The following is an 18,331-nucleotide window of genomic DNA, read 5'->3' as shown; positions in this document are numbered from 1 at the left end:
CCACTTACTTCTTTCTCTCGACTCACATTGAAAAACACGTGCTTCTGTTATTTAAACAACACATTTAATCAATTATCAGAGTCGTAGAGAATATAGTGAAGTACAAATTACATACATAGAGACATCCCTGACATCTTGCATGGGCTTGAAGTGCATTCTGATACGAAGTAGCTCTCTATCAATTACAAACATCAGCCTTTTGATGTTGATAATGACGTCGATATTAAATCACTTTTGGACGAAATGACTAACGAAAAAAGTATAGCATGTGTTCATTCTCTTAGGAACTTGCAGGCTGACAAACAGACAAGTAAACTCAACTGATAACCTGGAGCTAAGTTCAGAATCAGGAACACCTTTGCAAATAATTATACATATCTTTACGAAAAGCTGAGTTTTGGCTTCTCTTACGACAGCAACAACATCAACAAGTACTAAATTACAAAGCATCATTAATAGGCCTTTATATCAGACAGAAACCATCTGACACTTTGTTTCGTTATTACAAGAAGTTGGTTGATCATTTAAACATACAATGACATAGAGTCCGTATAACCCACGAATCGTGCACACAGTATGTTTTAATTCATATCATATATAACATGACAATTTCACAAACATTATCCCAGTGAAATGAATAAATAGTACAGATTGACCATCAAGTGGTTCACATTATCTACCTGTACGTTGACATAAAGACATATAGTTGCCTGTTCAAACTTGACCAATGCCCAAGGACCTTGCCTGACACTATAAACTAAGGACATGGTACGTGTACAGCTATTAATTTCATCGGAGCACTATTTCATCACATTAAAAATATGGCATTCAGTCCGTAGTGCAATGTTTGCAAATTCCGCCATGTACCAGTACATCCACTGCAGCTTTAGCCTACTTCTTTACTTTGATTTTTACCGATATCGACTTCCTGCTTCAAAAGACCTTTAAAATGTTCGACCCAAGTGTCAGATTCAATATAACTTTCCATCCTACTCCCTTCGGAAACATTAGCCCGAACAATCTTTATAAACATGTGTCGGTTTGATCGTATATCCTCTCCTTACAATTGCCCTGTGCCTTTCATTGCTTACCTTACCTGGTGCATTTTAAGTTTCTATATCTTCAGTCCACCATGGTGGTATTTTTTAACCTTTATTTTACTACCAAGCGACTTTATCATTTTATTAGGCTTCTTTATTTACATAATTATCCACAACTGATGGAACACCATTTTAAAGTCATCAAATCCAATATTTCTAAAATAAATCATTAATGAAAAATTGCATAAAATTAGCTTATTTTTCATTATTTTTATATATTTGTACTCGTTTGAAAATAATTGATTTTTGGGTGTAACATGTTATTATGCTGTCAAGGGGAAAATGGTTAGCATCATCAAAGCACATTCGCGAAAGATAAACTAAAACCAGCTATAATTGGCTTACTGTTGATTATGCTTTTATGTATTTTTTAACAAAAAGCTTGTGGAGAGATCAAAATGGCTTCCTGGCCCAATACCTCTTTCATCAAGTCATGTTGAATAAGGGCCTTTTTGAAACACGAGGTATGGTTCAGCGATATAGCTGTACCGGTGTAACGAAACTGAGGGTCCGTGTAAAAAAAAGTCCGTCCCCTATTTATATAGGACAGCCATTCCTATCACAACGGCTGATCAAGCTGTTTGAAGCAAGAGATAAGATAGAGACCCGAAATTACCAATGACCTTGAGGTAAACATTTGTTCATCTTTAGAACTATTGTTACAAAGAATAGACAATGAAGAGAGCAATTTAATTAATGTCTTGAGATAATAATCCAATGCAAGGAATTGTTTGAGACTCCTTAGATAAAGTTATTGCATATACATGTACCTGTATTTGTAACTGCGTATTTTCAGCCCTAAGAGGAACTTTCAGTACTAATTAGTTTTAATAGTTTTATTCATTGACATAGTTTACATGTACTTATTTCAAAACACTTAGAGTATTCGTCAGCTTCTTTAACATGATAACATTGGACTCAGATCAGAAAGAAATAAGGTCACATAATCCCACCATTAAGGCACTCTGCGCGCGCACATGTTTGAAAATTCTTTCGGGAAGTAGTAAATTACATGTATGAAATCAAAAATAGAATAAAACATCGAAGTACGGGACAGGTCGAGCATTTCTCGTGGGAGAAAATTGCTTTTTGCCCCAAGAACTTCATTTTTGCTTTTTAAATCCGCTCAGATAGCTTGAAACAAGAGAAAAGACAAGCAAGGGACTGCATTGCTTGCATGCACTGTAAGTGATTCGACAACCGGAAGTGCTACATTTGTTGACGGACAAATATCAAAACAACATGAATGCGTGAGAACTGAAAGAAATCAATCGACATTGCATGTCGTTTTAATACGCAGTGGCAACACGCAATTATGAAAGAAACTTTAATCAGGCCTTGGCGGTTAAGTATGAATAGTTTGGCGAAGGCGGACCCTGTGTTTGAATGTCAGTAAGCTTTACTGATGTCACCTTGAAAATGAAGGCGTAGTCTTTTTAGATAATAAACATAATAAGAAAGTTTTTTTTTTTTTTTTTTTTTTTTTTTTTTTTTTTTTTTTTTTTACATTAACGGGGCGAATCTCTTAGAATGTTGTCGGGATCAAAAACGATTTCAAAATTTTTTCTTGTAAAACTTCCTCTGACAGCCTGGAAACTGTGTTCTCTGTATGCATAGATGGAAAAATTGTTAGAATCCGTAAGGCACTACTATAATGTCGTGTATGAATAGATGGGAAAATGTTAGAATCCATAAGGCAAAACCATAATGTTGTGTGTGAATAGTTACGGTAGAACGCAACACAGGTTTGGAACGAAGAAAGTTAAATACTATAAAAGTTTTAAAAAGATCCCTTCAAATAAATTTTGCAACTGCTCCCTCTCCTTGACGGCCTACACCCGTAGCACAGGTTGACATAAGGCAAATTTCCTAACGCATAGATCCCCCTAAACGTGTTTAAATCCCTTTGAACGATACTTTTCAGCCTTATATATATATATATATATATATATATATATATATATATATATATATATATATATATATATTTATTGAAAATTTGGGATAGAATCAATGACCAACCTGTTGAATCGTTTTGATCCCGACAACATTTCGCCCGTTAATGTCAGAATGAATACACTTTCTTATTATGTTTATTATCTAAAAAGACCACGCCTCAATTTTCAAGGTGACATTAGTAAAGCATACTGGCATTCAAACACAAGGCCCACCTTCGTGACACTTTTCATACTTAACCGCCAAGATTTGGTTTAAATTTCTTTCATGATTGTGTTTAACCACTGCGGATTTAAAATAACGACATGAAATGTCGACTGAATTTCTTTATTTCTCACGCATTCATGTTATTTTGATATGTCTGGCAAGGAGAGTGGTACTTCCGGTTGTTGTATCATTTACAGTGCATGTACGTACACGCCATGCAGTCCTTTGCATGTACTGCATTGTCTTTTCTATTGCTTATAGCAACTCTGAGCGAATTTACCACTCCTGGGGCAAGAAGCCATTTCTACTACTCACAAAGCGTTGCTCGATCCGTCAATGTTAAATTCTATTTTCAATTCCATAATTTATTTAAAATGGAGTTTTCGAACCAGTGCCAGTGTCAAGTACCTCAAAGTTGCGATTATGTGAGCGTATTTCCCTTTGATCTAAGTTCAATAGCATGTAGAAGCTGGCGAATATTCGAATTTTTTAGTAAATTATGCCCATGAATTAGATTATTGCTAACTAGCAGAGCAAGATTCTTGAGGACTAGAAGGTGTGCAGGTACAATGTATATATGTCACAGGCAAGATTGAAATCCAGGCATATTTTAAATCCACGAAGACGAGATTTCGATTTCAATCTCGCCTAGGAGGATTTAAAATCCGGCTGGATTTTAATCTTGCCTCTGGCATATATGCATTTAGTTTATCCAAGGAGTCTCCAACAACTCTTTAGTTTATAATATATATATATATATATATATATATATATATATATATATATATATATATATATATATATATATATATTACTTTATTCTGTCCCCCTTCTCTGTAACAAAGGTTATAAAGATAAACAAATGTTAACCACAAGAACCAAGGTAATTTCGTCTCTCTTTCTTAGGGGTCATCCATTTTATCATCATTTTCACAAGGTTACAAACCGTACGCTGAGGAGGGGGGGGGTTTACTGCCCTGTGTGCGCTTTTGAAAAAATGATGATCCAAATTGCTGTCAAAGCTCATTGTTATTAGCTTTTCACCTCGTGCTCTTTGAAAGAGAATGTCTGGAAAAAGTCTACGCTTGTGAAAATGAATGGTGATAAAAGTAGATGGGTTGACCCCTTGTCTCGTTCGCCTCACATCTTGATCGCGTGGTTATGGTGGTCCTATACTATGCTTATCGTAATGGAAGTCGGGGGTCCTGTGTGATAAGTGCATTAATGTTAATCGGTTGCATTGGGGTACATGTACACTGTACGTCAGTCTATGACTGGGTTCCCATACCTAGATCGATCCATTTGAGTTGATAGCAATTTAGTGAGGGAAATAGATCGACCCAAATATCTGTGGGAATGGTCCCTATGTGACGAATGACACCTGGCTGAATTTAGTGAACTGTTGAATGGACAACGGTTCCTAACTGACTACCATTCCAGTGATGTGCACTTATAGTAAGGTCGTCTGTCCCACTAATAACAAATCGTGACTGTCTAGTTTAAATAACAGATGTACAGGTACAAGTAAATTTGTCGCATGACAGATATGATTAACCTTTACCATTAACATATAAGCTGTATTTCAACTTTAGTCTAACTGCAGCATCTGGCTCGTTGGTCTAGGGGTATGATTCTCGCTTTGGGTGCGAGAGGTCCCGGGTTCAAATCCCAGACGAGCCCAATAGTTTTGTTCTTCCTCACTTCTTTTGCAAATGGATGTCTTGTCTACCAAAAAAAAAAAAAAAAAAAAAAAAAAAAAAAAAAAAAAAAACGTTCCGCACGCACACCGTTAAATCCCAAAACAATGCGTACACGTGGGGGTGTTTCTCCGCAATCTAACAGCGTACCCCACATCAAGAAATAGCCCTTCCCCTGTGTAATCCTGTGTAATAGATAGAATAGATTCCCCGCGGGGAATAAGCAATAAACTTTCAAGTGGATCGGTCATATTTTATCCGCGGATCTAATAGTCCGCGAGTCAATTTTGTTGTGATTGCGGTCTTTTTCTGTTAGAGCGTCGTCTATATAACTATACATACGTGTTGTATCGTTTATGTCAAAATACATGTAAAAACACAAAAGAGAGAGAGTAGCCCATAGTGTATGTAAAATAGTTTAAATCACTTGTTGGATGTTAATGACCATTACAAAATGTCTTTTTAATTCATCTGTCCAATATTTCTTTTTGTGTTAGCCGGGGGGGGGGGGGGGGGGGGGTTACTCAAAAAGCCTTACTTCTTGGCCTTACTCAAAAAGCTGTAGACAGCAAGAATTGAAGAAGCAAAGAAAGTTGCAGCATTATCGTCACGACAAAAGAAGAAAAACGATTAAAAAAAGCAAGCAGAACAAAAATATGATATGATATTCAAAGTATGCACTGGCGGTACATTTGCAAGAAAGCTTTTAATATTACTTTTGGTGGGATAGATCATGATTTCTGTTTTAGTGGGGGTCGTGAGTAATTATAAAGTAGGAGCTCCCCATCAAATATTTCCTAAAATTACATAAAATGTGCTAATCCGATTTGTAATCGGCTCCATGTCATGATCTATTTAAGACTTACAACTTTTTCAATTTTGTATTCATATGTTCTACTCAAATAAAAGCTACATGAAGCTAAATGAAACTATTGATATTTTTATTCTGATTAATTAATATAGCTTGATTTATATCAAAAGAACTATCTCCACGGACAACTTATACTCTATTGAAACCCGTTGTGTACAACGTACAACGCAATGGACGATTGCGCTACTACATGTAAGTTGTGCAGTCATGAGTGCAACTGTCGCAATCAACTCAACCCATAATAACAGAAAATGTGAATATCAATACTTAGTTACTGACTCGTTGGTCTATAGGTATTTTTAAACGTTTTGGGTGCCAGTGGTTACAAGGTTTCAACCCTGAAGAATCCCAGGTAGATATTGGTTATTGTTTGGCGCCGGTAGTAAGGGACTTGTGGTCCGTGTAACAGCCAGCAAGCCCAGATTCATACAGGTTAGGGTTAGGTGAGTTATTATTTAGGATCACCTGTACAACTCAATGGGAACCAAACTCTGTGTCACGCTCAGGGGACTTTCTCGTTCCTGACAAAGGTCAAGTCAGTTTCATCCTTTTGCATAAGATTTACGCATGGACAACAAAATCAAAACAACTCTAAGACATTTGCATTTCACAAGACACTCTCTCCTTAGTGCGACGTAGGCCTACGTGGGTCCTGAGTGCAAATAAATAAATAAATAAATAAATAAATAAATAAATAAATAAATAAATAAAAGCCAGGACGCTTATTGATCGCCATACCAGAGGAACGTATTTTTCTATAAGAAAGGATGGATGGGGATGAAATAAGAAGATGCCGAATTGGTGGGTCCACCCCTAGCTGGCACAACACACTAGAATGTTACAATTCGGGGTCAATATGCCGATATGCACATGGTAACACTGCGGCCAGAAGTCCTGTTTGTATTATCCTTGAATAGAACCAGCAAAGTTCCACAAATTCCTCCAAAGGGGAGACCTAAAAACTGCGAAAAAAATATCGGAGAACAAAAATTTGAGGACGATTGGAACCATGGGGCTAGCATGATGCTACCACATTGCAACGCTGTACCAAGGTGATAGTCACGTGGTTGCCAGGTTGCCACGTGGTCCCAAATTAGGGCGTTTTCTTGTCAACTACAAGTTGCCCTTGTGCAAAATAGCGTCCGGACCAAATATAGTCGTTTTATGAACTTGCCCTAGGGTCCCCGGTCTGAAATACAGTTCGGTTCACACCTCAAAAGCATTCTATGTCCCCTTCTCTATCGTATCGATTTGTTGCACTAACGCTGGTTTCTACTTTAATTTTTACCTCGACCGAAAACTTGTGTAATAGCGTGATAACAGTTTGCCAAGGTCAATACATCAATGATCCCTAGACTAAATGCCCATGGGTTTTAATAATAAGTGCCTGAGTACCTATTCTTGAAACCTATGCCGCTGAACTAAATACTGACTGTCTTTCTGTCCACCAGTACGCAGGGTTGCCAGTTATACATATACATAATTAAAATACGAAGATCTATAATCGACTTTTGAAAACGATGGAAGTAGACATCAAATTACGCGTAGTCAAAGTTCGCGATCCTGCAGGCGTGCCCAGTCTCTCTTGATTTATTTTTTATTCACGATTAACAAGTTGAATAATAATAATAATAATAATAATAATAATAATAATAATAATAATAATAATAATAACGTTTGGATTCGCTACAGTTTATAGAGGTCAGTGTCCAATAGAGTAACAGCCAGGACGAACCCGATGGTTGTAAAACGTTAAACCAGACCGTGAAGCCTCTCATTGGAACCCTTTATGTTTTAAATAATATCATTTCCACATAAAACCGGCATCCAATGCACGGAAATTATAATTATTATCGACAGTAAACGTTGTTGCGCGTAGCTGTCCTACATGTACATCAACCCAGCCGTACATATGCGTTTTTTTTAATTGTATGACGCATCACTATATAGAAAGAGCCAGTAAAATATTATGATTCATCACAATCAAGGAATTGCGTTTCTGTGCTATACTTGATGCCACGTTCGCCAGCAGCGTAAATGGTTTTATTTTCGGAATAGTGAGAAAAAACATCTTGTATTTGTCCACCTGCGCATGATTCACTCACTCAGTTTTCAGATAGCAAAGGTGATTCAAGTGAGTTTTTAAAGAATACTGACAGGCGATTACCGTTTCTGTGAATGACAGCAGTATCATGTTTGCACACACCTTTTCTTACTTATCGATATGTTTTCTTGCTTTTCTTACCTCTTTTTAAGTGTAGTGTATATAGGTGCATGTGTTAAGCTGCTTAAAGGGTCTATATATAATGTGTATGGGAGTATGCAACATGCGATTACGCAAAAGCCTTCATTTAAGTAATTACTTCCTATCTATGGACAACTTAACCCTCACTGCGGTCCATAACCATATTTAGTGCCACCTGGATGTGACTGCACTGAGAGAGGGCTATTCTCTACCAGGGTTGCCCTCCTACCTAGAGAATTTTGAAAAAAAACAAACAAAAGTTTGGGCTTCTTTATAAATATTGCTAATTTTCTTTTCACTTGGTCCATCAGAAGTATCATATTTTTCCTCCAGTCAGCGTCTAGATCAGCACCAAAAAGGCTTTACAAATAACCTGCTTTCATGAACTGTAAACTTTTACCAGCATTTATCTCTTTTTTCGGCCCTGGTTTTTCATCAGATTAATTTGGAATAAATTAATGTATTTCCTATAGACTGCAAATGTTATATTCGTGTACATTGTGATTTTAGGACAATTAAATGGTTCATTTATGTGGATGTTCCAAGTACAGCACAGTGAATACATGTTCAATTTATGTGTAGTCTACAGATGAAATTGAACCGAACTGAGCGTTTCTTGGAAAGGTCTGTAAACGGTAGCACATGAAGTGATCTGGAACAGCAGGGTCCCAGTGGTTTGTAGATTAGAATTAACTGAACTGAGATTCTAGGAAAAGTCTTAAGACACAACGGGACCACATTTATCATGGTTCAAAATAGATAACGGCGTGATGTCTTGAAATTAAAAAAACAATTCCATTGTAGTAATAGGCCTACGGCACTTCAGATTTCAGTTAAAACATCTAAAGATACGCGTCATTTCTGCTGTACATGTACATGTATTTCTTACCTCGCCACTCGTATCTAACACTCACAGTGAATGCTAAATTTGTCACCCTCCCTTCTCGCCACTAACAGAATCCTAGCTACACTTTTCAAGCTATAATATTATAACTGTACCCGCCGTGTAAATCAAATGTCAGACAACAACTCCTAACTCCCTTCTACACTACACCAGCCCTAACAATAATGTACAACAAAATCATGTTGATACAACGTTAACTCTGTGTACTTTGTATTGGTCTTAATCCATAACTCATGGCTTGTCCCATTGGTTTCCCATGTATTCACAACTACACTTAAGCTTGTACGTGCCACATCGGTTGAGAGGCAGTAAAGCACGAAGAATAAAGCACGGGCCAAAATAAAACATCTCCTCATTAGTTTCGCCACATAAAAAAATTATACCGAAACCCGATATTGCAAAAAACAGCGAAAGGCGTGTCCCAACAAGACCAATTTAACTAGAAAACCGTGTATAATTGGATTTACTTCTGCCACATCGTCTAGCAGCCCTATCAAATTAACCTATTCATCCTTGCTCAAGTATGAATGTACTGCTAATACACCTCATACGAAATTAGAGTGCATGATGCATCAGCCAACTGAAATGATCAAATATTTATACGACTCTGTGGATTGCCATTGCCCTCGTTGGATGCAAAGGAACCGTATTACTGGATATTTCTACTGTGTATTGTCCTGCTGTATTCTCCATATAAGTTGAGTGTATCTTTACATGTCATATATTGCCATGTCTTTATTGATCACTTAATCCTCGAACGTCAACAGTTCAGTGATACATACATACACACAGATTTGATGACAATAAACAAACTCACCAAGTACGGCTTGTATAGCCCAATGTGACTTTAAAAAGACTGATGTGACACTAGCGGTAGACCACTAGGAACCGTAGTCCGTTTCCAGTAACTTTGTACTGGTAACATCCGCCCAGTATACTAAACCCCATACTTCAATCTAACTGAATCCTATACGAAATCTATTCGACCTATAGTGTTGCCATTTTTGCTGCACAGGGGTAACTACCAGTAGGTTTTGTTGGTATCACCTTAGCTATGGGTACCACAGTCCCTTTATTTGATGAAATGTAATATTTGCCCAAGCAGCTCACAACCGCCAGCTCGGTTGGTCCATCACGAATCAGCAAGCATAGGCCCTAAACAGAACCCATATGGAATCCAAGACATGCTCCAGCTAGAACCGAGCTAGAAACCATCTAGAACCCATCTAAAACCCAGCTGGAACCTAGCCTATGACACAGAAAGGCCCTGTACTGACCAGCTGGTGGTTGGTGCGGGAGGGGGGGGGGTGATAGCAGGTGATAACAGATTTTGTGGCGACTTAGTGAAACCGAAATGAAGGGACCTACCTCAAACAGTTGAAGTATCAGAGAGATGTAGGGGACAATATGAAATGCTCTGCTTGATAACATCGGGTTTTACTCTTGTACCAGATTGGTAAATTGCGCACATTTGATCATACATGCCGATTATTTACCCTTAATGCTTTTCGCAGAATAATTTTCTGATGCAGAACAATTTTCTTGCATTAAGTGGCTCAGCCTGACAAGTCAAAGTCAATTACGCCTGGTGCATAATCACAATAAGTGGTCCAGGGTAAGTTTTTCTTGGCAGGAGTTTAGGTGAGTGTGTTTAGAAGAAAGGCAGAAAGGATCGTGTGGAGCAGACTCTGGAAAACGCAAATACATGTACCTTGAACCGAGTTATTCTATGGGTTTGAATTATGCGATATTATGTGTATTGTGGTACTCGTCAACTAACATTTTGTGTCTGTGATATATATTTCTTTAACACTGTGAACTGTTTAATGGTGAAAAAGAGACAAAACATGTGCGTGGAGGTTCTAATAATGCATGTTCCAGTCAACTCCCATTCACCGAGGATGTTTTGTCATTTTTATCATTTTCATAATCTGTAGCACTTATTATGCGCAAAAATGAATAGATTTACATATTTTAAGCTTTTTTCCCCAACATCCAATTAAAACACGACTTTTACCAGCTCTGTACACCTTATTTGATATATTTAGTGCGAACTATCACTTAATTAAAAGCACTAAAAACAAATCATTTGAAGCCAAGGTAATGCCATTACGTTTTATAATTTCAAACATACATGCCGTCTCGAATTCTAATTGCCATTTTGCATAGTGCAGATTGATGTCAGAGCGTTTTATTTTCATTTGATTAATTAAGATATTTATTTTTATACCTTTTTGACAAACAAAAGGGGATTTCATAGGTTTAGGAAGTATTCGAAACAAGGGTGTCGTAGGCGCACGCATGGACGTACATGAGCGTGCAACTTTTCCAAAAAAAATTAATTCTTGTGTACGTTTTTCTCATTGCAAGTTAAACATACTTTTCAAAAGAAATAAGGAAACATCCGCCATTTAAGATGCAAAATTTTGAATTATGCTTACTAGTTTAGCAATTCTGAGAGAAATTAAAGTCATCAATCTGTTTGAATGACGTCTGTAATAGTTATATATTTTTCACTTGCCATTGTGATTATTATTATTATTAGTACCCATATTCACAGGTTTTTATCTGATATACAGTGTACACCAGCTGTGCACGCGCGTTTCCGTCCTTCCACATTTTCGACACAAAAATGACGCCATTACCCAGCTGCCCTCTGCTAGAGAAAACTCGTACGTGATCTTAATGCTTCTGGCGTCCAAAATGTTTTGTCCCCGAGGAGGTAGAACTGTCTCAGTTCCTCCTTACATTTCAGTTCGGATATCTAGTTTCCGGTGGAAAAATTTAGTCGTCCCTAGTGAACTTTTCTTGTCACTCTCAATTTTGTTTTTTTGTTAAAATTACCTATGAATGGTTCAATTTTAGAAAGTTGAGACAACATAAACACCGGTGTAAACTGGGTCATCAAAGGGCGAAAAGATCCATAGATCCATAGATCCATCGTATCCAACCCTATAAATGATGATGACCTGTAGCTTATAAGGAAAATCTTGCGTTATAATTCCCGGGGGCTTGTTTACGTCTCACGGCGCACTAGAGCAAGTTGCCATTTACATGTATCAATTCAGTTTAAATGGGATTATTATTGAGGGTGACCTTACAGGGGTCAGCTGGCACAAATTTCTCGGGGACAGCGACCTGAGGTGCTATAAATATGCTACAATAGGAGGTATTGCTTTACTTGCCTATTATCGAGACGTTAAGATGAACGTCTAAGGGATCGATCACCAAAGATCGATCAAGCAGCGATCACCGAGGCAGACGTATATTGGCTGTTGACACAGGTGAGTTTTTGATCGGCTCCGACATAAAACTGGCGCGTTTAATTTTGGAGACGGAAATTTTAAGTTGATAAGAAAATACGAAATGAAATCTCTCTCTAGATAACACGTTTGGATAATGGAAAACGTTCAGTATACGTATATTGGACGAATACGAAAGGGGATGCTGAGATAAGATATAAAAGAATGGAAAACACGATCAACAGCTTTTGGTAGATTATCTGTGTAAATGATACGGCCGATTTATCATCAGGTATAATTTCTTGCTAAAGATTTGGGAGTGATTTTCCAGTTAATATACCCTTTGGCACCAGCACATGTAGATCTATTTATCGATCCAAGGCTTCACTGTTCATTTTGTCAGTTTGAACTAATCACAGGAATAATTCGACCCAACAGATTCATACTAGACAAATAGATTCTGATATTAATTGAGATAAAGTGCATGCAGTAATACACTTCTCCAAACGGTCTTAGTAAAAATTGAAAGATTATTCCTTCAAAGTAGAGAAGTACACTTAAAGCAGAATAGCGATCATACACGTGTTTTTTCCCTATTTTATTTATTTCTCAGTGTTTGTTCGTGTTATTTACTTGTTACCTATGGCTTGTGTGCAAAACTTCTCTTAACTAAAATCTTATTAAATGACTGAATGTTTTTGTAGCCGATCAAGGCGGAAGAACATCTTTACTGTGTCTGTACCGGCCATTAAATCAATCAGTCCATCTCTCTCTCTCTCTCTCTCTCTCTATCTCTCTCTCTCTCTCTCCTTTTTAAAGATGTCCATGAATAAGATGGTATTGAGGACGTAAGTGGCGACTCAAATCAAATTGTTTCATAACACTGAATTCATCGCGGATGTTCAACCTGCACTTGCCCTTTCTAACCCCCCTCCCCTTTACACTGGACAGCGTCCTTTCTGCGTCCTTTTTGAGACCATGAAACTGGCATCGCCGTGGTCGTAGAAAGGAGGCACAAGCATCGCTTTGGTTACAGAATGAATGCTTAATGATTGGCCAGTTGTCGCCTCGCAAAATATTTTTTTTACTTCTCAAACGGGTGCAGACTGCCGGGCGCAGAAAAGGACGCCCTCCAGTGTAAAGGGAACTTAATTTTAAGCAACGTGGACCCTGCGATAATTATCAATTCACTAAATAACCCCACACATTTCCAGATCATTAACCTCGCCGATGTACATTACCAAAGAACCTCCTCATTTGCAGCAGCCTGGAATAACAATTTTGAATGTTTTAAACATGATTATTGATCACTGCACTTTCTTTATGTTGATACCACTAGTTACCCTTCTGCCTTAGTTTAACGATCTTTTCTGCCAATGTTTTTTTATATTGTTTCTTATTATCATCAGTTCTATACATTGTGGTGCTGTTGTTTCTATTGCACCGTTTACTGTAAATGTCTTTGCGTGTGTGTGTGTGTGTGTGTGGGTGAGTGAAATATTCAATTGTACCTCTTGAATGTTGCAATAAAAAAAAGATATGATCTTATTTATATATCTATTTATTGTACGACGAAAATGTGTTACATTTTTTTATCCTAAGCAACATTATACTGTGTAAGAACATACAGGGCGGATTCGGGGGGGGGGGGGTACAGTACTAGTGGGTAGTAGTACAAGCGAAAAAAAACAAAACAAAGCCATGCGACCTCCCCTCTGTACCCCAAAAGAGAGAAAAAGGACAAGCCCTTAAGCCAGAACTATATTCTCCGTGTTATCATCAATGGAAAGGGTTTAGGGAACGGAGAGAGGACGGACTGCTATTTTCTCAATTTCGTCGTCTTTCTAAAAAGGCATCGATTAATCATCACTAGACGTATTTCAGTTTCGTAACAGTGGTGGTCGATTAATCTAATCCAATTATAAACAGTCATGGTATTTTTTGAAGTTGTAATGTATTACCACTTGTTTAGTAAGCAGCTTTAATTCGAAGAGGTTTTGAAATAAATACCACATATGCCACCGTAAGTTAATGCCCAGGTGCTGCACCACCAACGCTCATCATTTTTATAATGGTGTCATTTTTCTCTATTCATTACTTATCAGTCCTAATGCAAATTAAATTAATCATATCTATTCTTATTGCTACATTCACCGAAGCCAACTGCATGTTTCACACAACCAGAGACTACCAGGTCTTATTTTTTATTGTCATTTTAACAATATTTGCAAATGCGTTTCGTTGCTCAGCTGTGACACCGCCAACGCGCTCTAGTATCTTAAATGGTGCCGTGATTCGATTCCACATCAGTAAACCGTTGCGCAGCCTACGAACCATTCTGTCTCCAGAAGTCTGGTAGTGCTTCATAATGCTATATTACCGTACTGGTAATAAAAGTTGCCGGCAGGAGATGAAGAAAATAGTCACCAAAATATCAGATGGGAATGAAAGAAACTGGCAGCCAAAGAACAAAAGATCTGTCGTTGTCATTGATACAGTACCTTTGTTTGTGTGCATGTGTTTGTGTATACGATATAGTGTGCTTTCCAAGAATTCCGTCATTCTGAGACATGTTGTATTCTTACTGTTGAGATGAAAGTTTAATAATTGTTTCTTAGAATGTCTGAATGTCTGAGTCGTGAATCGATGAACTGATCGGAATCTAGAGGCCACAAACGTCAAGGACACAAACGTCATAGTTCACGTGATCACAAATAAATAACTTCATTTAGTGTTTTGAACTTATTCATTCAGTGAATGATGAATCTGTGACACTAACATTGTAATTAAATTGCAAGTTGTTTAAGGGTCAGATGATTGACTGTGTGTTCCTAAAACAGATGAATAATTGCATCTTACTTCTATGCAGAATTCGACAAGTCACCGTTCGTTGAAATAACTACATGTACATGTAGTTGCCGTTGGATACGTTTTCTGTAAGGCCCTTACAGGTAAATCATGACTTATCAATATAAAAGTTCCCCGTCATTGGCGTAAAGACTGTTCAGGTAATCTTTTATTCATACCACGTTGTTACTTATTATACACCCATGTGTCAGCTCACAATGAGGCATAGATGACATACACGATAGTACTAGTGACAAGGCCATATCGGGTGGCTCGAAAACGTTACTAACTTCAAAATTCAAAAACTTCAATAGCTGTCAAGCTTTTGAATTGAAATTAAGTATTATCAAGTGTTATTTGTCAATCATGAAAATCTCAAGTGTTACCGCGAAATGTTATTTGATATTTTCGTCAAATAAAAAAAAAACGTTTTGATATCAAAACTGCCAGACACTGGCACTTGTCAGACGTCACAAAGGCCGGTGTGACAGGAATGGCAGTCCGTTAGGAACCGTTGTCCTATCCCCATTACTTTAAAATTTGGCATTCGTCCCATAATCTTAACCTCAATACTCCACAACCCTAACTTGTACTAATCACATGGGGCTCCGGACTTCCACGCCTGCATGGCATTTTTTGACTTCAAATTTTAATTTGATTTCTGTTTTCCAGAACTAAGAAAGTAGAGTAACGAAATTTTCAGCCTTTATTTCAGCATCATTTTCCTAAAATCCCAAGTTTCATTGCAATATCTTAAAAACTGATTAAGTTATTGATCTTTGAATCAGCAACTTTTTCAGCCGCCCGGGAGGTGTCACGATCGTTGTCAACGAGACACGTTGAAGGTACTCTATCAGAGCTGAGCAGTACAGAAAAGTGCAGAGAAATAGCCAGAGATATATATCTGTGAACATACAGTGCAAAAATTCTTTCTGTGACCCCAGTAGAGGTATTACTGGAGGGGGGGGGTGCCTAGATGAAAGGTTTGCTTATTAATTAAGTTAATACTTTACCAACCTGCAACGTAACATAATCTTAATGTTTTCACCATGACGATCGTTGCTGTACGCGCGTCAAAAACACATTGTGATTTTCTACACGTATTAGGTGAACTGTTCAACGTATCATCAATATTTAAGCATAACGTTATGGAATCATAAATGTAGAATGAAATCGGAGTGCTTTCCGTTAAGGTGACATATGTGGTCGTATCCACGTAGGAAATCAGTCTAAATTGTAAACCCGTATAAGTTATACGAAGCCCACAAGAGAAGAATCGACCTAATTCGCCTTGGCTGTAAAGTTGCTCATTCGAGAGTCTTTAGAGCAATCTTTCTCTGTCGCTGTCAGAGAGACGGCGGTGGTTGGGTGCGTGTTTATTGTACATTATATTGTTGTGTAATATATGTTCGACTCTTTGAACAATGAATTCATCACAGTGGTTTTGAAAGTGGTAACTCGTATCACATGTCTTGAATTATAGTCTATTAGTCAGACATACATGTTCGCTCTTTGTTGCAGCCTACGCTCATTTCCCCCCAATTTTTGTAGTTGCTTTTTGAAATTGAAATAGAGAGGTGCATGAAAGATGTTGGATTTGAAATGAAAAGGCTTTTTTTACTGTAGAGTAGAGAGGTGGGTTCCTGGTGTCCTCTAAAAATGATATCTATGCCCGATTTTAAAAATGGCCTTTCAGCATCGTTCATCTTCATCCCGCCATGATGGATCTGAATTATTCTCCTACAGGTAGTTAGATTGTTGGTTTCCAGTGGTTTCCTCTCTGCAAAACATATTTAAAATACGATTTGTTAGTTAGTGCTTGTCATTTGAACTTCATTAATGATTTTCATACTCACCCATCTGTGTAAACCGTATTATTTATTTTTTAACAACTGGTCTATATTCTTATTTACACAAAATGTACGAGGAGGAAGGGTATGTCGCCTCTGCCTACTAGCATCCCGGATTATTTCTGAGAAATTAATATGACAAAATCGGGGATCCAACCACTGCTATAATACATTGAAAAAAAATTGACATTGGCAAACTTCACCAAGTCCAAATCAAGATAAGTTTAGTGAGATGGGTAGTTTGATATCCCCTTTTAATTTATAAGAGAATAGGGGTGGTGTATAAACCACTGATAAAATGCACGTGTACTTGCGCTGGACACGTGTTACTGTCAAGTGCAAGGTACAAAATGGTCGATCGGGTGGCTCAGACTAGACACGTGTTCTTCCAGAATTTCAAACATTTATCATATATATATTAATAATATTTATTTATTTATCTATTAATTAATTTATTTATTTGTTTGTTAAACTTAAGTGTCTGGATACAAATTTTAGAAGGTCACGTCAACATTTAATACGGCCATCTGTATACCGTCATTACACTAACTACGCCCGTCATTTAAAACAGTTCCAATTATATGTGTCTCATTATTTACTTCTTTTTTATTTTTGGCCAGATTACCCTCATTCCCATTCTGTCTAGTGCTCTCAATCCTTTTTTTACGATATCTTGTTAACTGCCAGTGCCTAATGGCCATTAATGGTAATTAATCCCATTGATTTGTTTCTCCGTTTGATATCTCGGTTTAATTAAGCTTAGTATTAGGTTACTGCGTTTTAAATAAAAAAAAAATCAGAACGCTGTTCTTTTCTGCTTTCAGCCTCCTGCGACTGTCTTAATTAGTCATGTCAGATCTCACTTTCACTCTACAGAAATGAGCTTCTTTGATGGAAATGCTGTTTTAATTTAAAATCACAATAATTTCTGTCGATCGTCATAATTTTTTGTAATCATGGTGTTCTCATATTGCCCGGAATAAAACACCTACAACATCACCTTCCCTTATACTGTCATTAATTTAATGATTTTTTCGCTTAAATGCAGTATTTCCTTTTAGAAAAACTGACCGAAATATGAATGAGCATCAAAATAATTGTATTCCCCATCTAAATGGAAAAACCGCAGAGCACGGGAATTAACATATACATTAGTGTTATGTTCAGATTGTATTGTTTCAAGGTATGGTGCACAGTATATGCTATAATGTGCAGGTCCCTTTTCAGGCGCATTCACACTCAGAAAACATAGCTGGCACTAGTCACATATCTATCTTAAGACCAACCTGTAGCCAGCCCAGCGGCATACCACCTGAGTGAATGGACCTCAGATGTGTAGAGAAGTGACGTATCAGCAGATACAGACTTGACGTAGGCGGACAGCAACTTTCTAGGTATGAAATCGCTCCTTT

General features: G+C 37.5%; 1 non-coding gene across 1 annotated transcript; it reads left to right on the top strand.

Annotated features, from left to right (window-relative positions):
• The first annotated feature begins 4,871 nt into the window (after window positions 1-4,871).
• Trnap-ugg (transfer RNA proline (anticodon UGG)) lies at window positions 4,872-4,943 on the top strand. The gene has a single exon. It is a non-coding gene; the product is annotated as a tRNA-Pro (tRNA).
• Window positions 4,944-18,331: the final 13,388 nt, after the last annotated feature.

Source organism: Lingula anatina, chromosome 4 (assembly GCF_051362555.1).
Source record: "Lingula anatina isolate TDL-2025a chromosome 4, LinAna3.0, whole genome shotgun sequence".
NCBI classification, from domain to species: domain Eukaryota; kingdom Metazoa; phylum Brachiopoda; class Lingulata; order Lingulida; family Lingulidae; genus Lingula; species Lingula anatina.
Note: the sequence above shows the minus strand (reverse complement) of the source record. Positions and strands in the feature narration are given on the sequence as shown.